Genomic DNA, 26,811 nt, shown 5'->3' on the forward strand with positions numbered 1-26,811 from the left:
CCAGTGTTCGGGCAGCCGGACCCGAAGAGTAACACGGACTTCCTGGTGAAGTGCGTGTTCGATATCCCTGCCTGAACAGTAGGTGTTCGGTACAGACGCCGAACTTTACTGTTCGGGTTCGCCCATCTCTAATGATAAGGAGCAAAGACCAAGCTGGTATAAGGAGATTTATAGGCCATGCAATGCTCCATTTGGGAAATTAAATATTCAAAAATCCTATTCAGAGAGGACAAAGACTAGAACTCCAGTGCCTCCATTGAGGGTAGCAATCCTAAAAGTCAAGAATGACCCTTTAATGAGTGCTTTGCACTGATGAGGGGCAAACACTTCGAAACATGTGTCTGCAAATAGTGTGTCTGATTTGGCTTCTTGGATAAAAGCTCATTAAATAGTTCAAATTGACATTTAGGATTTCTACATCCAATAGATGGCGCTATAGTTCAAGTCCTCTTCCTCTCTTAAGATACTAACTACATATCACATATGTGATTGTTCCAAAGATTGTTGTAAATGATTTATTCATGGCATGTAGCCGAATTTTGCCTTACAAAAAGGTTGTGTTTCTTTCAGTTCTGCACCATTCCGTCTCATGTTGGTTATGGCTGTGTGATCACAGTTGTGCATTAAACAAAGTCGTTTTTTAAGTCTTGACATATTCGTGGTGATCAGAACAGTTCTTCACCTTCTCAGATTTTTTTTCCTCTACATATCCAAGGAGGAATTTCAAAGAACATTATTGCAGGTGAGAGATATTTCTTTTTATTCTCGTTGATGTTTATAGAGGCCAGTCCAGGGAGGTAGAGTACAGGGTTAGAAAGTGCCACGTCTTGATTTATTTTTTTTAATGGATTTAAAGTATTTAAAGTGCATTGTATGGAGTGAGGTACCCTTGTAGGTGTATTACTGCACTCTGTAAGGCGATTTACCTACCCTCATACATGGACAAGTAACTAAGGAAAGGTTGAGCCTAATCACCTAACCAGAGAATGTTTGCTGAAGTGAGTATTGTCAAGAATAAGTAATGAGTAGTGTTGAGCGATACCTTCCGATATTTGAAAGTATCGGTATCGGATTGTATCGGCCGATATCCGAAAAATATCGGATATCGCCGATATTGATATCCGATACCAATGCAAGTCAATGGGACACAAATATCGGAAGGTATCCTCTATGGTTCCCAGGGTCTGAAGGAGAGGAAACTCTCCTTCAGGCCCTGGGATCCATATTCATGTGTAAAATAAAGAATAAAAATAAAAAGTATTGATATATTCACCCTCGGACGCGCCCTGGTTGTAACCGCTGCAACCGCCATGATTCCCTTCCTAAGAATGAGCGCGTGAAGGACCTTCGATGACGTCGCGGTTTGTGAATGGTCGCGTGACCACTCATGTGACTGCTCACGCGACCAATCACAAGCCGCGACGTCATCGCAGGTCCTTCACGCGCTCATTCTTAGAAAGGGAAGCATGGCGGTTGCAGCGGTTACAACCAGGGCGCGTCCGAGGGTGAGTATATCAATATTTTTTTTTTTATTCTTTATTTTACACATGTATCTTCATCCCGATACCAATTCCCGATATCGCAAAAATATCGGAACTCGGTATCGGAATTCCGATACCGCAAATATCGGCCGATACCCGATACTTGCGGTATCGGAATGCTCAACACTAGTAATGAGTAAGGCTAGTTTCACATTTGCATTTTAAAACGCAGCGTTTTAAACGCAAATGCAGGTGGTGCAAAAAACGCATGTAAACGCGCTAAAACGCTGCGTTTTTTAGACGCTTGCGTTTTTGCATGTGTTAAAACAAACGCGGCGTTTTGACGCGTTTACATGCGTTTTTTCTTGCGTTTGCGTTTTTGAAACGCATGATGAGAAGTGTGTGACAGCTGCCAATCATCAAAATCAACTAGAAAACCCACTATAAACAGAAATAGCTATGGTTAGGGTTAGGATCCCTAGTAACCCTTGGGATCCTAACCCTAACCCTAGGGATCCTAACCCTAACCCTAGGGATCCTAACCCTAACCCTAGCCCTAACCCTAACCCTAGGGATCCTAACCCTAACCCTAACCCTAGGAATCCTAACCCTAACCCTAGGGATCCTAACCCTAACCCTTAGGGTTAGGATCCCTAGGGTTAAGGTTAGGATCCCTTTATGGTTAGGGTTAGGATTGGGGGGTGGCTTATCAGTGTTTAATCTTGTGTTTTTCTATTGAAACGCATGCGTTTAAAAACACATGCAAACGCATGTGCATAAAAACGCATGCGTTTACATAGACAGCAATACGTTTTTTGCCGCAACAAAACGCCGCTAGAAAGTACTACATGTTGCATTTCTGCAACAAAACGCAAGCATAGAAACGACGCATGCGCAAAACGCATGCAAAAAAAGCATGTGTTTTTTTGTGCTAAAACGCAGCAGCAAAAAACGCAAATGTGAAACCAGCCTAAAACTGCTTAGTGGAGTCGAAACTCGTCAACTGGGTCATGTCGACAATGTACATTTTTCTTTTGTCTGCACTACAATTTCTTTTGAAAAATAAAAAGAATAGGAAAATCCAGTCCTGTTGAGCCAGACTCGATTTTTTTTTATTATCATTGATATTCTTCTCTAGTTAGCCCGGTGCTGAAAATATATGTCTCATCAATATTGGATGTATAGAAATTCCAATATTCAATATTATATATACTGTCTGAGCTGGCTTATTGTAACTGCAGTGACCCATCTGAAATCAACATGCAATTCTTGTAGACAAAAGAGCTTTCACTGTTTTGTTTATGTGTACGCTGAGTGACCATGGCTATTTCTAAAGGGTGCAAGATATTCCTTTATTCAACTCCAGACCTAACAAGCCTTTTCCTGTCTCTCAGTCTATGCACAATACACAGCCTCCTTCAGTCACCTGCGATTAAGGAGGACTCCTTGCATTTTAATTAAGATGATGTTTCACATCTCTTTGTACATTGCATCTACTATATAATTGTCTAAGGGTCACTTCCGTCTTTCTGTCTGTCTGTCTGTCTGGCTTTCTGTCACAGATATTCATTGGTCGCGGCCTCTGTCTGTCATGGAAATCCAAGTCGCTGATTGGTCGCGGCAAAACAGCCATGACCAATCAGCAACGGGCACAGTCCGGCGGAAAAATGGCTGCTTCTTGCTCCCCACAGTCACTGCCCGGCGCCTGCTCCATACTCCCCTCCAGTCACCGTTCACACAGGGTTAATGCCGGCGGTAATGGACCGTGTTATGCCGCGGGTAACGCACTCCGTTACCGCTGCTATTAACCCTATGTGTCCCCAACTTTTTACTATTGATGCTGCCTATGCGGCATCAATAGTAAAAAGATCTAATGTTAAAAATAATAAAAAAAAACAAAAAATCAAGATTGCCTTGTGCAGGCGTGTACTACGGAGGACAGAGAATGAACTTCAATCCAATATTGCAGCCAGCATGAAGCCAGCGGGTAAGGAAAGGGTGAATCAAACACCTGAAAACCCCGCCCCTATGGCTGAAGATTGTTCCCTCCAAATTCAGGTGACAGAGTCCCTTTAAAATAACGCTGAAATCTTTTAAGCTTGTCAAAAATGTATGATTGACCCTACTTCTATTTTTTATAGTCAAGTATGGTGAATTAGATTAAAGGGGTATTTCCATCTCCAAAATCCTATCCCATGTAGTAGGTGTAATAATAATAATATTAGCAAATAACCTCCAATTAGAGATGTATGAATCCTACAAAGACATACGGAGTAATAGTTCAAAGATACTGTACTTCGTTCCAAAAATTCACAATTTTATTGAAAAACACACAAATCCATCAGTACATAAAAACAGCTTATCAAGACAAGGTATAACAAGAGCTTTTGTGTAAAGGACATAAACCCTTCCACTGACAAGTTAGAGATGTAGTATAGCTTTTCTCATGTGCTACGTCTCGTTCCTCATGTGCAGGCATTGCAGGACCTTAGGCATCCATGGTTACAACTAGCAACTAGCTAACTAACTGTCACTATATGAACCATGGAAACCTAAGGTCCTGCAATACCCGTACATGAAGAAAGAAACATAGCAAATTAGAAAAACTATACTACATTTCTAATTTGAGGTATTTGCTAAAATTATTATTATTATTACACCTACTACATATTGGGATAGGATCTTGGAGATGGAAATACCCTTTAAACAACATGATAAGTGGTGTAAGGTCACTCGTCTGATAAATATATACCACTTACTCTAAATGCTGGTGAATAGAAGGCTCAAATGATTTGATTGTCTGTCTAGAAGTATGTGATATGTATGTAGACGACTGTGGTGGGGCTAATTTTGGAGCAGCATTAAAAATTGTGGCAACAAAGTGTGATACAGATCCCTCTCCATATAAACTGTTATCCCAAATCTCAGCAGAAAAGGAAAGCAAACATGATTCAACTGAATTCTGCTCCCCTACCATGTGGCTGCAAAAGAGTTAAGAGCACAGTTTGTGGAACAGTTTTTCTACCTCTCGTCTCATCATCCTAACTCTCTTCTAATCATTCAGAACCCATAGCTTCCCCACTCAAGGAACATTCATGTGTCAAGTATTTTTCAGACTAAAAGACGTACCGAACCATAAAAGGCATGTAGGTTTTAGAGGAGGAAATTAGAAAAAAAATTGAAACAAAAAATCTGGTCAATTCTATACTAATATTCCCTATTCTGGTAAATATGGTCCCTCAGCCCCATCCTGGTATGCATGACTCTCACATTTATATCCTGGTATGCATGGCCTCCTCATCCCTATCCTGGTCATGGCCCCCTCATCCCTATCCTGGTATTCATGGCCCCCTTATCCCTATCCTGGTATTCATGGCCCCCTCATCCCTATAGTGGTATGCATGCCCCACTCATCCCCATCCTCAGGGCCGGCGTCAGCACCCGGCGCACCCGGGCAAATGCTGGGGCCCTGGCAAGACGGGGGGGGCCCATTTGGTAGTACACGGTGACGTCAGCCGCCAGCGCGCGTCACTCACAACATCCACACGTCCCCCGGCGGCGCCTTGGCTGCAGGGGGGAGGGGGCACAGTCAGCTGTGTATCTCTGAGGCCATTTCGCCAGACACAGGTCCACAAGTCACTCAGTACCGGTCCTCTCTGCTCGATTCTGGGGTTGTCACGGTGGCTGGACCCAGTCGTGACCCTGCTAAGGGGCGTCCAATGAAGGTGGTAGTACAGTCTGTCAGGGGTTCGTGACACCACCTGTGGTGTTCGGTCAGGGTGACCGACGCTGCTGTGGGGTCCGCTGGGGTGATGGAATAGCAGCTGGATGGTGTACCTTCCCACAGGTGAAGTATGTCCCCAGGGCTTCCCAGTAAGGTGGATGGTGATGGTGTGATGTGCAAGCAATAACGAGGACACAAGGTTGCAGTCTCTTTACCTTTTTACTGAAGGCTTCAATATACTCAGTCCAGAGCATGTTCAACTGGGCTATCAGAGACCGGCCGGTCCGATGGGCACATCCAGAGTTTCCCTCGCAGATGGAAATCGTTGCCTACCAATAGCGCCTGTGTGTTGTAGTCCTACCCTGCTGAGCATTCGGAATAGTCCTCACAACTGCTGTTCTCCTTCGTTCGTTCTCTACAGCTTTCTCTCTCTCTCTCGTTCTTTGGTTCCAGATGTTGCTGGTTTCTAACGTCCCCCAGGTATATTTTGGCTAGGATGCCACCCGTTTGACGGGAAGGCTTGGAGGTCTTCCGGGACCCTAGAGACGCCCCTCTCCCAATGTTGCCCCCTATGTCTTCGTAGGTGTTTAAGGTAGACAGCCCACCTATAGTCAACTGTCCAGCGGAATTTGAAGTAAGGCTTGAAGTCAGTTACTCCTACGGTGATCCGGCCACCAACTACGCGCCTCAGTAAGATGTTGCCTGTCTCTCTCGGCACGACTCTTACTGGCTCTCCTTTGTGCTGATCTCGTTTACACTGTTCCACAATATTCTTCCCTTCTCGTCTCTCTCTTAGGATACTGCCGCAAGGTGTGCAGGCGCGGTTCCATTACGTTCTGTTCTGTTCGCTAGGCACCTTCCAGGTTCCCACGCCTGACAGGGACCCCCCTGTGCCTTCTCCCTGCAACACCCCCTGCCACGGGATGTTGCCTGGTTCCAACCCAGTCAGCTTCTAACTAACTTCCTCCCCAGCCCCTAGTTTTACAAGTGTGAGGAGTGGCCCAATAAATAAAGCCTTTTTCTCCCCCTAGTGGCCGGAGTGTGAAGTGTAATGTGTTCTGGTAATACCTGGTCAGGAGAACTCTTTAGTGCCATCGGACGTACCGCTACTCTCCTTAGTGCCATACTGCAACGACCAGGTCTCTGGGGCGCTGCATATGCATGGCCCCTTATCCCTATCCTGGTATGCATGGACCCCTCATCCCTGTCCTGGTATCCATGGCCCCCTCAGGCCTATCCTGGTATGCATGGCCTCCTCATCCCTATCCTGATATGCATGGTCCCCTCTGTTGTGAATTCTGCTTTTGGGCTCCCTCCGGTGGTTGTAGGTGGTAATGCAGTTGTCCCTGGGTTGCAGTCCTGGTCAGGTGTATCTGCTGATTGCAGTTCTGACTGGGGCATTTAGGTGTGCAGGATTCATTAGTCCTTGCCAGTTGTCCATGGTTGTTGGGAGGTGATGGACCCCTGTCTGGTTCCTCCTGCCTTGCTGCCAAATCAGCAAAGATAAGTGTCTGGTTTTGTTTCTGTAGCACACATGCTGTGTGCTTGATAATTCAGTGCTATTCATTTGTTTTTTCTTGTCCAGCTTTGATTGTGTCAGTATTTACTCAGTCTAGTTGGATTCTCAGGAGTTGCAGATATACGTTCCACGTCTTTAGTTAGATGGTGGAATTTTTTGGTATTATCTGCTGTGGATATTTTTGGAAGGGGTTTAATACTGACCACTTAGTATTCTGTCCTATCCTTTCCTATTTAGCTAGAGTGGCCTCTTTTGCAAAATCTTGTTTTCTGCCTGCGTGTGTCTTTCCTCTCCTACTCACAGTCAATATTCATGGGGGGCTGCCTATCTTTTGGGGTTCTGCTCTGAGGCAAGGTGGAATTCCTATTTCCATCTATAGGGGTATTTAGTCCTCCGGCTGTGTCGAGATGTCTAGGGTTTGTTAGGCACACCCCACGGCTACTTCTAGTTGCGGTGTTAGTTCAGGATTTGCGGTCAGTACAGTTACCACCTTGTTGTGAATTCTGTTGTCGGGCTCCCTCCTGTGGTCATGGATGGTACTTCGGCTGGTTCTGTCCATGGACTTTCTCTGGTGGCTGTGGGTGTTTCTGAGTTTCCTTCTACAGGTGACGAGGTTAATTCGTTAGCGGGCTGCTCTATTTAACTCCACTTAGAGCTTTGCTCTACGCCACCTGTCAATGTTGTTCTATTGGTCTAGTTTGCTCCTGGATCGTTCTGGTTACCTGTTCACTCCAGCAGAAGCTAAGTTCCTCTTTGCTATTGTCCTATTTGCTATTTTTCCAGGGCTGCCACTAGAAATTTCGGGGCCTCATACTGGCAAAAATTTCGGGGCCCCCTTGAGACTCAGCCCAGGCTCCACCCCAGCCCCGCCTCCAGGCTCCACCCCAGTCCCGCCTCCAGGCTCCACCCCTCGAACTGTCCACAGTCCCACCGCTCTCTCTTGGAAAAACTCCACTTCTCACCTATCACACATTGACAGTTCCCATCACCAGATCACACATATAGATGCAGCTTTTGTTTTGGCCAAAAGATTTTTTAAGCCGCCATCATAACACGGTAGACACTTTTGGCCGGGCCCTACTCTGCTGTAACCTATTAAATATTTGTTAAAATATGCAATACAATTTAGGTATATTTTTATTTATTTTTCAATTTTTAAAAGGAAGGAAGGAACAAATACCACAACACCATGACCAGATGACATATTACCACCACAGTGATCGAATAATATCACATACAAGGAACAAATACCACAACACCATGACCAGACCACATATTACCACCACAGGGATCGAATAATATCACATACAAGGAACAAATACCACAACACCATGACCAGACCACATATTACCACCACATAGTGACTGAATACTACAATTCTGATCAGTAATTTAGAAAAAGCACCATACTATCACCATAAGTGCCATTATACACAGGAGATCTGTAATTAGTAAGCAGTGTCTGTGTACAGATAATATAGTGATCACTAGTGAAATTATACACAGGAGCTCTGTATACAGTATACAGTGTATAGTGTCAGTGTATAGGTAACACACTGACTCACCAGTGACGTCTCTAGGTGAAGTCCTTCATCTTTCATCCAGCACAGACCGCCATCATTTCATCCAGCCAGGACTTCTCTCTGCAGGAAATAACACAGTTATCTCGAGCTCCGCTTGCAGAACACATTACTTAATTTTTCACAACTTCTACATTACACCACATGAAGAAGGCGACATAGTATCACTCTATACAGTAACAGGACCGCCCCCCATTTAAAACAGTATAGTCAAAAAATAAAATAAATACATCACTGCAGTAATAATATCCCTAAATTAGCCCCTATGGTAATAATATCCCCCATCCTGGCCCCGTGTGTCTCATTCCTGGCGTCAGCCAGATGTTCTCCCATCCTGCCCTCATGAGTATCCATTCTGCCCCATATGATCTCCTTATCCTGCCCCATATGATCGCCCCATGTGATCTCTCCATCCTGCCCCATCTGTCTCCATCATATCCATCCTGCCCCATGATCCTGCACGATCTGTCTCCAATTCTGCCCCCAGTGTCTCCAATCATGCCCCATGTCTCCATTCTGCCCCCTATGTCTCCAACCATGCCCCCATGTCTGCAATCCTGACACTTGTCTCCAATCATGCCCCCTGTGTCTCCATTCTGCCCCATCTGTCTCCAATCCTGCCCCATCTGTCTCCAGTCATGCCCCCATGTCTTTCATCCTGCCCGTGTCTCCAATCATGCCCTGTGTCTCCATTCTGCCCCGTGTCTCGCATTCTGCCCCAATGTCCAGCATTCTGCCCCTGGGTCTCACAGTCTGCCCCTGTGTCCAGCATTCTGCCCCTGTCACTGTGTCCAGCATTCTGCCCCTGTCACTGTGTCCAGCATTCTGCCCCACTGTGTCCAGCATTTCTGCCCCTGTCACTGTGTCCAGCATTCTGCCCCTGTCACTGTCTCCAGCATTCTGCCCCACTGTCTCCAGCATTCTGCCCCACTGTCTCCAGCATTCTGCCCCACTGTCCCCAGCATTCTGCCCCACTGTCTCCAACATTCTGCCCCACTGTGTCCAGCATTCTGCCCCACTGTGTCCAGCTTTCTGCCCCACTGTGTCCAGCATTTCTGCCCCACTGTGTCCAGCATTTCTGCCCCACTGTGTCCAGCATTTCTGCCCCACTGTGTCCAGCATTTCTGCCCCACTGTGTCCAGCATTTCTGCCCCACTGTGTCCAGCATTTCTGCCCCACTGTGTCCAGCATTTCTGCCCCACTGTGTCCAGCATTTCTGCCCACTGTGTCCAGCATTTCTGCCCCACTGTGTGTCCAGCATTCTGCCCCTGTGTGTCCAGCATTCTGCCCCACTGTGTCCAGCATTTCTGCCCCTGTGTGTCCAGCATTCCTGCCCCACTGTGTCCAGCATTCCTGCCCCACTGTGTCCAGCATTCCTGCCCCACTGTGTGTCCAGCATTCCTGCCCCACTGTGTCCAGCATTCCTGCCCCACTGTGTCCAGCATTCTGCCCCACTGTGTCCAGCATTCTGCCCCACTGTGTCCAGCATTCTGCCCCACTGTGTCCAGCATTCTGCCCCTGTGTGTCCAGCATTCTGCCCCTGTGTGTCCAGCATTCTGCCCCTGTGTGTCCAGCATTTCTGCCCCACTGTGTCCAGCATTTCTGCCCCACTGTGTCCAGCATTCTGCCCCACTGTGTGTCCAGCATTTCTGCCCCACTGTGTGTCCAGCATTTCTGCCCCTGTGTGTCCAGCATTCTGCCCCACTGTGTGTCCAGCATTTCTGCCCCACTGTGTGTCCAGCATTTCTGCCCCTGTGTGTCCAGCATTCTGCCCCACTGTGTGTCCAGCATTTCTGCCCCTGTGTGTCCAGCATTCTGCCCCACTGTGTGTCCAGCATTTCTGCCCCTGTGTGTCCAGCATTCCTGCCCCACTGTGTCCAGCATTTCTGCCCCTGTGTGTCCAGCATTCTGCCCCACTGTGTGTCCAGCATTTCTGCCCCACTGTGTGTCCAGCATTCTGCCCCTGTGTGTCCAGCATTCTGCCCCACTGTGTCCAGCATTTCTGCCCCTGTGTGTCCAGCATTCCTGCCCCACTGTGTCCAGCATTTCTGCCCCACTGTGTGTCCAGCATTCTGCCCCTGTGTGTCCAGCATTCTGCCCCACTGTGTCCAGCATTTCTGCCCCTGTGTGTCCAGCATTTCTGCCCCACTGTGTCCAGCATTCCTGCCCCACTGTGTGTCCAGCATTCCTGCCCCACTGTGTGTCCAGCATTCCTGCCCCACTGTGTCCAGCATTCCTGCCCCACTGTGTCCAGCATTCCTGCCCCACTGTGTCCAGCATTCTGCCCCACTGTGCCCAGCATTCTGCCCCACTGTGTCCAGCATTCTGCCCCTGTGTGTCCAGCATTCTGCCCCTGTGTGTCCAGCATTTCTGCCCCACTGTGTCCAGCATTCTGCCCCACTGTGTGTCCAGCATTTCTGCCCCACTGTGTGTCCAGCATTTCTGCCCCTATGTGTCCAGCATTCTGCCCCACTGTGTGTCCAGCATTTCTGCCCCTGTGTGTCCAGCATTCTGCCCCACTGTGTGTCCAGCATTTCTGCCCCTGTGTGTCCAGCATTCCTGCCCCACTGTGTCCAGCATTTCTGCCCCTGTGTGTCCAGCATTCTGCCCCACTGTGTGTCCAGCATTTCTGCTCCACTGTGTGTCCAGCATTTCTGCCCCTGTGTGTCCAGCATTCTGCCCCACTGTGTGTCCAGCATTTCTGCCCCTGTGTGTCCAGCATTCTGCCCCACTGTGTGTCCAGCATTTCTGCCCCTGTGTGTCCAGCATTCCTGCCCCACTGTGTCCAGCATTTCTGCCCCTGTGTGTCCAGCATTCTGCCCCACTGTGTGTCCAGCATTTCTGCCCCACTGTGTGTCCAGCATTTCTGCCCCTGTGTGTCCAGCATTCTGCCCCACTGTGTGTCCAGCATTTCTGCCCCACTGTGTGTCCAGCATTTCTGCCCCACTGTGTGTCCAGCATTTCTGCCCCACTGTGTGTCCAGCATTTCTGCCCCACTGTGTGTCCAGCATTTCTGCCCCACTGTGTGTCCAGCATTTCTGCCCCACTGTGTGTCCAGCATTTCTGCCCCACTGTGTGTCCAGCATTTCTGCCCCACTGTGTCCAGCATTTCTGCCCCTGTGTGTCCAGCATTCTGCCCCCCGGGCCCCCCTGGATGCCGCTCTTAAAAAAAAAAAAAAACACGACTTCTTACCTGGCCATGCTACAGCGCCGGGCGAAGATCCCTCCAGGCTCCACACAGACGCACTCGCCGGGCCCGGCGGCTGACAATGACGTCAGACGCCGGCGACGCCGGCGAGTGCGCACTGCGGCCCTATTCAGCTGCCAGCCTCAGACTGGCTGGCGGCTGTTAACTATTGACGTACGGGCACGGGCCCGCACGTCAATAGTGTGCCGCCCGCAGCGCCTGCAGGGGGGGCCCGGTGAGCAGATGAGACGGGGCCCTATGCGGGCCCCCTCTGCTCACTGGGCCCCATACGCCAGTCACGGCTGTCATGCCCTGATGGCGGCCCTGTATTTTTCAGTCCAGCTTGCTATTATTAATATTGTCTTGCTTGCTGGAAGCTTTGGGATGCAGGGTGGCTCCTCCGCACCGTGAGTCGGTGCGGAAGGTTTTTTTTTTCCTGCACACTCTTCGTGGCTTTTTGTAGCATTTTTGTGCTGACCGCAAAGTGACCTTTTCTATCCTCTGTCTGTTTAGTAAGTCGGGCCTCTCTTTGCTAAATCTATGGCATCTCTGTGTTTGTCATTTCCATCTTAACTCACAGTCATTATATGTCGGGGGCTGCCTTTTCCTTTGGGAAATTTCTCTGAGGCAAGGTAGGCTTAATTTTCCTCTTTAGGGATAGCTAGTTTCTGAGGCTGTGACGAGTTGCATAGGGAGCGTTAGGAGCAATCCACGGCTATTTTTAGTGTGTATGTTAGGCTTAGGGATTGCAGTCAGCAGAGTTTCCACTTCCCAGAGCTTGTCCTATGTTATTGTAACTATCAGGTCTTTCCGGGTGCTCTTAACCACCAGGTCCACTATTGTCCTAACCACCAGGTCATAACACCACCTACTCCAGAGAAAGTTTCATGCGGCTCCAAGGTCACCAGACCATAACAGTACAACTGGCCAATAATGAGTTAAATGCATCTCAGAAGAAGGGAAGAAAGGTGTTGAGCCATTTTTTTTCTGCAGTCTGCTTTGTCTTCTCTTCCCTCTTTTTCTCTGGGTGGCTGAGAAGTCTTGTGCTAGCATGGATGTTCAGGAATTAGCTTCTCGCGTAGACCAGCTTGCTGCTAGGGTACAGGGTATTTCTGATTACATTGTTCAGACTCCTGTTTTAGAGCCGAAGATTCCTACTCCTGATTTGTTTTTTGGTGACAGGTCCAAATTTTTGAGTTTTAAGAACAACTGTAAACTTTTTTTGCTCTGAGACCTCGATCCTCCGGTGATTCCATTCAGCAGGTTAAAATCGTCATCTCCCTGCTGCGTGGCGATCCACAGGATTGGGCATTTTCCCTGGAATCTGGGAATCCGGCTTTGCTTAATGTAGACTCCTTTTTTCAGGCTTTAGGATTATTATATGATGAACCGAATTCTGTGGATCAAGCGGAGAAGACCTTGTTGGCCCTGTCTCAGGGTCAAGAGGCGGCAGAATTGTATTGTCAGAAATTTAGAAAATGGTCTGTGTTGACTAAATGGAATGATGATGCTTTGGCGGCAATTTTCAGAAAGGGTCTTTCTGAATCCGTTAAAGATGTTATGGTGGGGTTTCCCACGCCTTTCGGTCTGAGTGATTCTATGTCTCTGGCCATTCAGATTGACCGGCACTTGCGGGAGCGCAGAACTGTGCGTGCTGTGGCGTTGTCCGCAGAGCAGATTCCTGAGCCAATGCAGTGTGATAGGATTCTGTCTAGAACGGAACGACAAGGATTCAGACGTCAGAATAGGTTGTGATATTATTGTGGCGACGCTTCTCATGTCATTTCAGTCTGCCCTAAGCGGACAAAGAGGATCGCTAGTTAATTTACCATCAGTACTGTACAACCTAAATTTCTGTTATCTGTGTCCTTGATCTGCTCATTGTCATCATTTTCTGTCATGGCATTTGTGGATTCAGGCGCCGCCTTGAACTTAATGGACTTTGAGTTTGCCAGGCGTTGTAGTTTTCCCTTGCAGCCTTTGCAGAACCCTATTCCTTTAATGGGCATTGATACACCCTTGGCTAAAAATAAGCCCCAGTTTTGGACACAGGTGACCATGCGCATGAAGCCAGCCCATTAGGAAGATTGTCGATTTCTGGTGTTGCATAATTTGCATGATGCTATCATGCTGGGTTTTCCGTGGTTGCAGGTACATAATCCTGTGTTGGATTGGAAGTCTATGTCTGTGACTAGTTGGGGTTGTCAGGGGGTTCATAATGATTTTCCTTTGATGTCAATCTCCTCTTCTTCCTCTTCTGAAATTCCAGAGTTTTTGTCTGATTTTCAGGATGTATTCGATGAGCCCAAGTCCAGTTTCCTTCCACCGCACAGGGACTGTGCGATTGACTTGATTCCAGGCTGTAAGTTTCCTAAGGGTCGACATGTCTGTGCCTGAACATACCGCCATGCGGAGCTATGTTAAGGAGTCTTTGGAGAAAGGGCATATTCGGCCATCTTCTTCACCGTTGGGAGCGGGATTTTTTTTTGTTGCTAAGAAGGATGGCTCCTTCAGGCTAGGATGGCTAGGATGGCTAGGATTAAGGGGGCTAGTTGGTTTACGAAGATTGACCTTCGGGGGGCATATAATCTTGTTCGTATTAAGCAGGGTAATGAATGGAAAACTGCGTTTAATACGCCCGAAGGCCATTTTGAATACCTTGTGATGCCATTCGGGCTCACTAATGCTCCATCTGTTTTTCAGTCCTTCATGCATGATAAAAGAAAAACAAAATCCAGCTCACCATACCGACATTCCCAGGAGCTCGGAGCACGGAACCGCTGTGTCAGGGCGTGGACGAACAGGAAAGAGAAGGAGATCCAGCTCAACGAAATAGTGAAAAATCCATAATTTATTTCACTCAAAATACAGTGAAAGGACAAAACATCAGCATACAGAAAAAATTATAAAAACAAGGTCAACGCGTTTCCGGTGACTAAGCACCCTTAATCATGAACATGATCATGATTAAGGGTGCTTAGTCACCGGAAACGCGTTGACCTTGTTTTTATAATTTTTTCTGTATGCTGATGTTTTGTCCTTTCACTGTATTTTGAGTGAAATAAATTATGGATTTTTCACTATTTCGTTGAGCTGGATCTCCTTCTCTTTCCTCTTCATGCATGATATCTTCCGGACTTATATTGATAAGTTCTTGATTGTATATTTGGACGATATTTTGATTTTTTCCGATGATTGGGAGTCTCATGTGGAACAGGTCAGGATGGTATTTCAGATCCTTCGTGACAATGCTTTGTTTGTGAGGGGGTCTAAGTGTCTCTTTGGGGTGCAGAAGGTTTCTTTTTTGGGCTTCATTTTTTCTCCCTCGTCTATGGGGATGTATCCGGCTAAGGTTCAGGCCATTCATGATTGGATTCAGCCCACATCCGTGAAGAGCCTTCAGAAATTTTTGGGTTTTGCAAATTTTTATCGCCGTTTCATTACTATGTCATGACATTATACCTGAGGAAGACTCTAAGAAGTCGAAACCGGTTGTATTTTAGTTTGAAATAAAAATCATCCTTGAATCAGAATATCAAGTTCCATCATCATCCTTCAGGAGCGCATATTGCTGGGAAAAACATTCACAAAGTGTTATCGCCTATGAAAGCACTGTTCAGTGCGCTCATCAGTTCCCAGATCTTTTGCAACAAACTGAGTGGAAAGAGGAATGGAGTGATCCATGGATTGGATCTATACACAGTACGTCAAGACACCATAAAGGTGAGTGGATTCACACTGAGTACACACCTTGGGAAACTAACTACTACACTCAGAAGTCTGCGCTTCCCATTTCTCTCCCTATAATCCCCTCTTGTTTTACATATTTCCATCTATAGGGGTGTTTAGTCCTCCGGCTGTGTCGAGGTGTCTAGGGTTTGTTAGGCACACCCCACGGCTACTTCTAGTTGCGGTGTTAGTTCAGGATTTGTGGTCAGTACAGTTACCACCTACTCCAGAGAAAGTTTCATGCGGCTCCAAGGTCACCGGACCATAACACCCCTCATCCACATCCTGGTATGCATTGCACCTTGATCCCCATCCTGTTATGCATGACCTCCTTATCCCTATCCTGGTATGCATGGCCCCCTCATCCTTACCCTGGTATGCAGGCCCCCCTCATCCCTTCCCTGCTATGCATGGCCTCCTCATCCCTATCCTGGTATGCATGGCCCCCTCATCCACATCCTGGTATGCATGGCACCTTGATTCCCATCCTGGTATGCATGGCCCTCTCATCCCTGTCCTGGTATCCATGGCTCCCTCATCCCTATCCTGCTTTGCATGACCCCCTCATCCTTATCCTCGCATTCATGGTCTCCTCATCCGTATCCTGGTATGCCTCGTCACCTCATCCCTATCCTGGTATTCATGGCCCCCTCATCCCTATCCTCGCATTCATGGTCTCCTCATCCCTATACTGGTATGCATGGCCCCCTCATCCCTACCCTGGTATGCATGGTCTCCTCATCCCCATCCTGGTATGCATGGCCCCCTCATCCCTATCCTCGCATTCATGGTCTCCTCATCCCTATACTGGTATGCATGGCCCCCTCATCCCTACCCTGGTATGCATGGCCCCCTAATCCCCATCCTGGTATGCTTGGCTCCCTCATCCCTATTCTGGTATACATGGCCCCCTCATCCCCATCCTGGTATGTATGGCCCCCTCATACCCATACTGGTATGCATTCCCCCCTCATCCCTATCCTGGGATTCATGGCCCCTCTCATCCCTATCCTGGTATGCATGGCCTTCTCATCCCTATCCTGGTATGCATGGCCCCCTCATCCCTATCTTGGTATGCATGGCCTCCTCATCCCTATACCGGTATGCCTGGCTCCCTCATCCCTATCCTGGTATGCATGGTCCCCTCATCCCCATCCTGGTATGCATGGCCTCCTCATCCCTATCCTGGCATGCATGGCCTCCTCATCCCTATCCTGGTATTCATGTCTCTTCATCCCTATCCTGGAATGCATGTCCCCTCATCCCTATCCTGGTATGCATTGCCCCCTCATCCCTACCCTGGTATGCATTGTCCCCTCATCCCCATCCTGGTATGCATGGCCCCCTCATCCCTATCCTCGCATTCATGGTCTCCTCATCCGTATCCTGGTATGCCTCAACACCTCATCCCTATCCTGGTATTCATGGCCCCCTCATCCCTATCCTCGCATTCATGGTCTCCTCATCCCTATACTGGTATGCATGGCCCCCTCATCCCTACCCTGGTATGCATGGCCCCCTCATCCCCATCCTGGTATGCTTTGCTCCCTCATCCCTATTCTGGTATACATGGCCCCCTCATCCTCATCCTGGTATGCATGGCCCCCTCCTACCCATCCTGTTATGCATTCCCCCCTCATCCCTATCCTGGGATTCATAGCCCCTCATCCCTATCCTGGTGTGCATGGTCTCCTCATCCCTATCTCGATATGCATGGTCCCCTCATCCCCATCCTGGTATGCATGGCCCCCTCATCCCCATCCTGGTATGCATGGCCCCCTCATCCCCATCCTGGTATACATGGCCCCCTCATCCCTATCCTGGAATCCATGGCCCCTCATCCCTATCCTGGTATTCATGGCCCCTCTCATCCCTATCCTGGTATGCATGGCCCCCTCATCCCTGTCCTGGTATCCATGGCCTCCTGATCCCTATCCTGATATGAATGGCCCCCTCATCCCCATCCTGGTATGCATGGCCCCCTCATCCCCATCCAGGTATACATGGCCCCCTCATCCTTATCCTGGAATCCATGGTCCCTCATCCCTATTCTGGTATTCATGGTCTCCTTATCCCTATCCTGATGTGCATGGCCCCTCTCATCCCTATCCTGGTATGCATGGCCCCCTCATCCCTGTCCTGGTATCCATGGCCTCCTCATCCCTATCATGGTATACATGACCCCCTCTTCCCTATCCTGGTAAGCATGGCCTCCTCATCTCTATTTTCGTATGCATAGCCTCCTCATCGCTATCCTGGTATGCATGGCCTCCTCATCCCTATCCTGGTATTCATGGCCCCCTCATCCCTATCCTGGTAAGCATGGCCTCCTCATCTCTGTCTTCGTATGCATAGCCTCCTCATCCCTATCCTGGTATGCATGGCCTCCTCATCCCTATCCTGGTATGCATGGCCCCCTCATCCCTATCTTGGAATGCATGGCCTCCTCATCCCTATACCGGTATGCCTGGCTCCCTCATCCCTATCCTGGTATGCATGGCCCCCTCATCCCCATCCTGGTATGCTTGGCTCCCTCATCCCTATTCTGGTATGCATGGCCCCCTCATCCCCATCCTGGTATACATGGCCCCCTCATCCTTATCCTGGAATCCATGGTCCCTCATCCCTATTCTGGTATTCATGGTCTCCTCATCCCTATCCTGATGTGCATGGCCCCTCTCATCCCTATCCTGGTATGCATGGCCCCCTCATCCCTGTCCTGGTATCCATGGCCTCCTGATCTCTATCCTGGTATTCATGGCCCCCTCATCCCTATCCTGGTATGCATGGCCTCCTCATCCCTATCATAGTGTACATGACCCCCTCATTCCTATCCTGGTAAGCATGGCCTCCTCATCTCTATGTTCGTATGCATAGCCTCCTCATCCCTATCCTGGTATGCATGGCCCCCTCATCCCTATCTTGGTATGCATGGCCTCCTCATCCCTATACCGGTATGACTGGCTCCCTCATCCCTATCCTGGTATGCATGGCCTCCTCATCCCTATCCTGGCATGCATGGCCCCTCTCATCCCTATCCTGGAATTCATGGCACCTCATCCCTATCCTGGTGTGCATGGCCCCTCTCATCCCTATCCTGGTATGCATGGACCCCTCATCCCTATCCTGGTATGCATGGCCTCCTCATCCCTATCCTGGTATTCATGGTCTCCTCATCCCTATCCTGGTGTGCATGGCCCCTCTCATCCCTATCCTGGCATCCATGGCCCCCCTCATCCCTATTCTGGTATACAAGGCTCCCTCATCCCTATCCTGGTATTCATGGTCTCCTCATCCCTATCCTGATGTTCATGGCCCCTCTCATCCCTATCCTGGTATGCATGGCCCCCTCATCCCTATCCTGGTATGCATGGCCCCCTCATCCCTATCGTGGTATGCATGCCCCACTCATCCCCATCCTCGTATGCATGGCCTCCTCATCCCTATCATGGTATGCATGGCCTTCTCATCCCTATCCTGGAATGCATGACCTTCTCATCCCTATCCTGGTATACATGGCCTCCTCATCCCTATCCTGGTATGCATGGCTCCCTCATCCCTATCCTGGTATGCATGGCCTTCTCATCCCTATCCTGGAATGCATGGCCTCCTCATCCCTATCCTGGTATACATGGCCTCCTCATCCCTATCCTGGTATGCATGGCTCCCTCATCCCTATCCTGGAATGCATGGCCTTCTCATCCCTATCCTGGAATGCATGGCTCCCTCATCCCTATCCTGGAATGCATGGCCTTCTCATCCCTATCCTGGAATGCATGGCCTCCTCATCCCTATCCTGGTATACATGGTCTCCTCATCCCTATCCTGGTATGCATGGCTCCCTCATCCCTATCCTGGTATGCATGGCCTTCTCATCCCTATCCTGGAATGCATGGCCTCCTCATCCCTATCCTGGTATACATGGCCTCCTCATCCCTATCCTGGTATGCATGGCTCCCTCATCCCTATCCTGGAATGCATGGCCTTCTCATCCCTATCCTGGAATGCATGGCTCCCTCATCCCTATCCTGGAATGCATGGCCTTCTCATCCCTATCCTGGAATGCATGGCCTCCTCATCCCTATCCTGGTATGCATGGCCTTCTCATCCCTATCCTGGTATGCATGGCCTTCTCATCCCTACCCTGGTATGCCTGGCCTCCTCATCCCTATCCTGGTAAGCATGGCCTTCTCATCCCTATCCTGGTATGCATGGCTTTCTCATCCCTATCCTGGTATGCATGGCCCCCTCATCCCTGTCCTGGTTTGCATGGCCCCCTCATCCCTGTCCTGGTATCCATGGCCCTCTCATCCCTACCCTGGTATGCATGCCCCCCTCATCCCCATCCTGGTATGCATGGCCTCCTCATCCCTATCCTGGTATGCATGGCCTCCTCATCCCTATCCTGGTATGCATGGCCCCCTCATCCCTATCCTGGTATGCATGGCCTCCTCATCCCTATCCTGGTATTCATGGCCCCCTCATCCCTATCCTGGTATGCATGGCTCCCTCATCCCTGTCCTGGTGTGCATGGCCCCCTCATCCCCATCCTGGTATGCATGGCCCCCTCATTCCAATCCTGGTATGCATGGCTACCCTCATCCCTATCCTGGTATGAATGGCTCTTCATCCCTATCCTGGTATATATGGCCCCCTCATTCCCATCCTGGTATGCATGCCCCCCTTATCGCTATCCTGGGATTCATAGTCCTCTCATGCCTATCCTGGCTTGTATGGCCTCCTTATCCCTATCCTGGTATGCATGCAGAGGCGTATCTAGGTTTTCTGGCACCCGGGGTATGAATTCATTTTGGCGCCCTCCCCCCCACAGGACATATGCAATTTGCACATTTAGTCATGTACCGACAAGCTCCTCTCCCTAATGCTCTCAATATTCAGTAAAAAACTGAAAGCAGAAGAGAAGCTCGATGTCACAGGACCATAAGTGTGAAAGTCACATGTGAGTGAAGTGTCCAATGATGAGTACTGGAACCTGCAGAGCTGAATCCTGACATCGCAGCTTCTGAATTCTCACAACTCATACACTGCACACTTTTAGGATTCTCCCTTGCCGGATGACTGTCATGTCAGCACAAGTATGTGATTTTTATACTTCTGACCACATTCCAACTAGACATGCCCGGCCTTGCTCAGTTCATTTTCATTGACTGAGGCCACACATGTCTAGTCAGCATGTGGCCGCACGTATGTAAAATCGCCAGCACGAGATAATCCTGACAGTGTGCAGGGCGCACTGTGAGAACTCAGAAGTCTGCAGTCACAAAGAATGACTGCAGACTCATTACAAACCTGGACATCCCCTTTAATGCTCCTAACATAAATAAAAACATGAGAGTTAGTCAGTATTACAAATAACATTTACATCCAGGTAATTTATAGATGACGTCCTCTCTGGAGTCGTTCTCCTTTTCTTCATCTTGTCCAGACCCCATGATGAGTTTTCTCATCCTCAGCCGTCTCTGCAGACTTTTATCTTCTCCGCTCTTTTGCAGAAAATCTCCAAATGACGCCCTTAAAGATACAAGTGTTATTATAATGCTCCTGAATAAATAATTGCCCCTCACTATACTGTCTGCACAAAATATGACCCCCACACTGTCCCTCTTATGGTACATACTCTTAACACTGACCTCTCCTTTCCATACCGGCCCCCTCTTCACACTGTCCTCTCACACTGTGCCCCCCTTATAAGGCCCAGCATTTATACTGTACTCTCATCACACTCCCCATCCTTGGTATACTGTCCCCTCCAGACTGTGCCCTTACACTGTCCCCCCATGCTACGCCCCACTACTCAGTTTCTATTCTGCGCCCACTCACTTTTCTACCCCATACTGTCTCCTCACACTATTCCCATCCCTCCTCATACTGTTTCCTCTCACATCCCTCCTGTTCACCAAACTGTCTCCTCATATATTTACCCCCTCACTTTCTATACTGCCTGCTCACCTGACTCCCTATACTGTGTCTGCACACATCCCATCACCCTTACTCCCCGTACTCTGTCCCCATACATTTTTCACATCGCTACTCATACTGTGTCCACATACATTCCCCCGTTCGCTCCTCATACTGTCTGCACCCATCCCCCATACTGTTTCCTCAGATATGGCCCCATTCTCCTGTACTGTTACCTCATACATGCCCCCAATTCCCCAGTACTGTTTCCTCATACATACCCCCCATTCTCCTGTACTGTTTCCCCATATATGCCCATTATTTTCCTCTACCTCACCACATCATTGCTCTCTTCACCACCTCCATCTTTGCCTTCTCCACCACCACTATCATTGCTTTCTCCCCCACCACCCCATAATTTCCCATTCCACCACCTCCATCATTTCCTCCTTTGCCTTTTCCACCATATCCATCATTTTCTCTTCCCCCACCATCCCCATTTTTGCCCTTTCCACCACCATCATCATTGTCCTTTCCGCCGCCATCACTATACTTGCCCATTCTACCACTTCCATCATTTTCTCCCCCTCCTTTATCATCAGTGTGCTTTCCACCACCACCATCCTTGTCCATTCAACCACCTCCATCATTTCTTCCCCCCTTCATTATTGCCCTTTCCACCACCTCCATGATTTCCTCCTCCCCACCATCATTGCATTCTCCCCCCACCACCATCATTGCCCACTCCAATTTCCACCTCCCTCATTGCCCATTCCACCTCCATCATTGCCCATTCCACCACATCCATCATTTCCTCCTCCCCCTCCATCCCAATTATTGCCCTCTCCCCGTCAGCCCCATCATTGCCCTTACCTCTCCTCCCTGTACACACACACAAAACCATTTACGACTCTGCATTCACCCACAGCGCTACGCATGCACGCACAAACACACACACATATATTGCATACAGTATAATGGCCACACCTAGGTACTCCTACACACGCGGCTGAGCTCCGAACACCTTGCACACATGGCTTCGCTCCGTACACACGTGGTTCCACTCCATACACCTTATACACATGCGGCTCCACTCCGTACACCTCGTACACACGTGGCTCCGCTCCGTACACCTCGTACAAACGCGGCTCTGCTCCGTACACCTCGTACACACACGGCTCCTCTCCATACACCTTACACACACTCAGTTCCGCTCTGTACACCTCGTTCAAATACGGCTCCGCTCCATACACCTTACACACACTGCCCCGCTCTGTACACCTCGTACACACAAGGCTCCGCTCCATACCTTACACACACGGCTCCGCTCCATACACCTTACACACACGGCTCCGCTCTGTACACCTCGTACACACAAGGCTCCGCTCCATACATCTTACACACACGGCTCCGCTCCATACACCTTGCACACACCCAGTTTCGCTCTGTACTCCTCGTACACACATGGCTCCGCTCCATACACCTTGCACACACCCAGTTCTGCTCCGTACACCTCGTACACACACGGCTCCGCTCCATACACCTTACACACACGGATCCGCTCCATACACCTTACACACACGGCTCCGCTCCGTACACCTCGTACACACACGGCTCCGCTCCATACACCTTACACACACGGATCCGCTCCGTACACCTTGTACAAATACGGCTCCGCTCCGTACACCTTACACACACAGCTCTGCTCCGTACACCTCGTACACACACGGCTCCACTCCGTACACCTCGTACACACAGGGCTCCGCTCCATACACCTTGCACACACCCAGTTCCGCTCTGTACACCTCGTACACACATGGCTCCACTCCGTACATACCCAGCTCCGCTCCGTACATACCCAGCTCCGCTCCATACAGCTTGCACACACGGCTTCCGCTCTGTGCACCTCGTACACACACGGCTCTTCTACATCCACACAAACCGGCTGACCCCACACAAAAGCTTACCCTCGTCCAGCACTGAGCACCATGACAACCAGCAGAGTCCTCAACTATACAGAGGCCCTTGATCATGTGACTCCTGACTCCTCCCCTCCTGTGACCTCATCACAGGTCTTGTGCGCAAAGAGCTGCACCAGCAATAGCTGTGGTGTGCGGCTCTCTGCGGTGGAGGGGCTCTGCTGCGAAGCAAGTGCAGTCCCACCCGAGCCTCATTGGACCGCCGCATCATCAAGCGGCCCGTTGGCGCCCCCTGTCGGCTGGGGCTTATGCCCCAGCTGCCCCCCCTGGATACGCCACTGTATGCATGGCCCACTCATCCCTTCCCTGCTATGCATGGCCTCCTCATCCCTACCCTGGTATGCAAGGTCCCCTCATCCCCATCCTAGTATGCATGGTCCCCTCATCCCCATCCTGGTATGCATGGTTCCCTCATGCCTATCCTGGTATGCATGGCCCCCTCATCCCCATCCTGGTATGCATGGCCTCCTCATCCCTATCCTGGTATGCATGGCCTCCTCATCCCTATCCTGGTATGCATGGCCCCCTCATCCCTATCCTGGTATGCATGGCCCCTTCATCCCCATCCTGGTATGCATGGCCTTCTCATCCCTATCCTGGTATGCATGGCCTCCTCATCCCTATCCTGGTATGCATGGCCTTCTCATCCCTATCCAGGTATCCATGGCCCCCTCATCCCTATCCTGGTATGCATGGCCCCCTCATCCCTATCCTGCTATCCATGGCCCCCTCATCCCTATCCAGGTATGCATGGCTCCCTCATCCCTATTCTGGTATACATGGCCCCCTCATTCCAATCCTGGTATGCATGGCTCCCCTCATTCCAATCCTGGTATGCATTCCCCCCTCATCCCTATCATGGGATTCATAGCCCCTCATCCCTATCCTGGTGTTCATAGTCCCCTCATACCTATCCTGGTATGCATGACCCTCTCAATCCTATCCTGGCTTACATGGCCTCCTCATGCCTTTCCTGATATGCATGGCCACCTCATCCCTACCCTGGTATGCATGGCCCCTCATCCCTAGCCTGGTATGCATGGCCTCCTCATCTCTATCCTGGTATGCATGGTCCCCTCATCCCCATCCTGGTATGCATAACCCCCTCATCCCTACCCTGGTATGCATGGTCCCCTCATCCCTACCCTGGTATGCATGGCCTCCTCATTCCTATCCTGGTATCCATGGCCCCTCATCCCTATCCTGGTATTCATGACCCCTCATCCCTATCATGGTATGCATGCCCCCCTCATCCCCATCCTGGTATGCATGGCCTCTTCATCCCTATCCTGGTATGCATGGCCTCCTCATCCCTATCCTGGCATGCATGGCCTCCTCATCCCTATCCTGGTATGCTTGGCTCCCTCATCCATATTCTGGTATACATGGCCCCTCATCCCCATCCAGGTATGCATGGCCCCCTCATTCCAATACTGGTATGCATGGCCCCCTCATACCCATCCTGGCATGCATGGCCTCCTCATCCCTATCCTGGTATGCTTGGCTCCCTAATCCCTATTCTGGTATACATGGCCCCTCATCCCCATCCAGGTATGCATGGCCCCCTCATGCCTATCCTGGTATGCATGGCCCCCTCAATTTTATCCTGGCTTGCATGGCCTCCTTATCCCTATCCTGGTATGCATGGTCCCTTCATCCCTACCCTGGTATGCATGGCCTCCTCATCCCTATCCTGGTATGCATGGTCCCCTCATCCCTACCCTGGTATGCATGGCCTCCTCATCCCTATCCTGGTATGCATGGTCCCCTCATCCCATCTTGGTATGCATGGGGGCCCTCATCCCTACTCTGGTATGCATGGCCCCCTCATCCCTAGCCTGGTATGCATGGCTTCCTCATCTCTATCATGGTATGCATGGTCCCCTCATCCCCATCCTGGTATGCATGAACTCCTCATCCCCATCCTGGTATGCATGACCCCCTCATCCCTATACTCGTATTCATGGTCTCCTTATCGCTTTCCTGGTATGCATGGCCTCCTCATCCCTATCCTGGGATTCATAGCCCCTCATCCCTATCCTGGTGTTCATAGTCCCCTATTGCCTATCCTGGTATGCATGTCCCCCTCAATCCTATCCTGGCTTGCATGGCCTCCTTATCCCTATCCTGGTTTGCATGGCCCCCTGTCACGATTCACACCGTGACCGTCACCCCCTACGTCACGGATCGGGGTGACTTTAGGCCAACAGACGGCTATCACATGTGCAGGGGAGCTTATCTTAGTTATCCCTCCACTCCACAATGTGATGAAAAAAACACACACAAGGCTATTGACCTCTTAGTTTACAGCAGGGGCTTATTCTAGGTATCCCACTGCTCTTCAATATACCACGAACTGCAGGGATTTATGTATATCCCGCTTACAGTTCCACTTAACACTTGCAGCTCTCTGGCGCCCCCCTTACTCTCAGGTCAGATTAGGTACTGCACCCTGGGTAATTAGTCGCCAGACAGGCTGCCTGCTATGTACTGGCTATTGGGCACGCTGCAGCGACGTGATAAACTACTCCCACTCAGGCAGGAACAATAATTATTAACGCCGCAGTCGCTACAACATCACCCAAAAGCCTGCACGGTATTGCTGCCACCAGCTCCGATTAAACGGGTCTGAAGCTAACCCAACACAGTAGCGTAATTCCCTTCAGGAGACTTAGGGTACGTTTTAGAGCATGGAGAAAGAACTAGTATTAAATATTATACTGCGTAAAGTTTAGGCAGTGCTTTTTCAAAATATTTTACAAAGATGTTACAGATGAGACAATTGCAAATATGTACAGGGTAATTATAAAAAAAACAAGGATTACATGAGAATAACACTTACATGTGTTCAAAGCATTGCAGGCAACCAGGTTAGTGGAGCTCCCATACGTCCCAGTGCATTACCTTGCTCAGGGTTCTCCAGGAAAAAGACAAGAACTGACTGCTGGGAGCCTGCCAGAAACTTAAAACCTGCAGCTAGTGACATCACAGAAAGGCTGGCTTATCCAGACCCTCCTCTCTCTACATTCTGAGTACTTCAACCTTAAATTTGTCTACTTTATATAACTTCGCTACAAAACATGTCATAGTCATAACAAACCCAGCATTCATCTTGGATTAACGTGGGCATTCTAATGAGATCAAATATGTCCTATCGGTGATGCATATTTACAGAGAAATCCCTACTTCTTTACCAGATGGAGTTAGAAGCTCAGGTTTACCGTGGTGGATAGATCCACCGAGGGAGATTAACCCCTTAGCGACCGCCGATACGCCTTTTAACGGCGGCCGCTAAGGGTACTTAAACCACAGCGCCGTTAATTAACGGCGCTGTGGAAAAAGTGAATAGCGCCCCCAGAGGCGGATTTTCTCCGGGGTCTCGGCTGCCGGGGGTAGCCGAGACCCCAGAGAACATGATTCGGGGGGTTTTTTACCCACCCCGCATTTGTGATCGCCGGTAATTAACCGTTTACTGGCGATCGCAAAAAAAAAAAAAAGCGATCTCTTTTCTTTTTAATTGCTCTGTCCTCCGATGTGATCGCACATCGGAGGACAGAGAAAAGGGGTCCCAGGTAGCCCCCCAATACTCACCTGGCTCCCCCGGTGCTCCTCGTGTCTCCCGGTGGGCGCCACCATCTTTAAAATAGCGGGCGCATGCGCAGTGTGCCCGCCAGCCGGGAGAATCTTTGGGGTC

General features: G+C 49.7%; 1 protein-coding gene across 1 annotated transcript in view; it reads left to right on the forward strand.

Annotated features, from left to right (window-relative positions):
• Positions 1-576: 576 nt before the first annotated feature.
• Positions 577-26,811, forward strand: part of LOC138651274 (interferon-inducible GTPase 5-like) — a 65,022-nt gene continuing 38,787 nt past the window's right edge. The window contains exon 1 of the mRNA XM_069741348.1: positions 577-742. The gene's annotated coding sequence lies outside the window, so the exon portion shown is untranslated. The remainder of the gene's footprint in view (positions 743-26,811) is intronic.

This window comes from Ranitomeya imitator, chromosome 10 (genome assembly GCF_032444005.1).
Source record: "Ranitomeya imitator isolate aRanImi1 chromosome 10, aRanImi1.pri, whole genome shotgun sequence".
Lineage (NCBI taxonomy): Eukaryota > Metazoa > Chordata > Amphibia > Anura > Dendrobatidae > Ranitomeya > Ranitomeya imitator.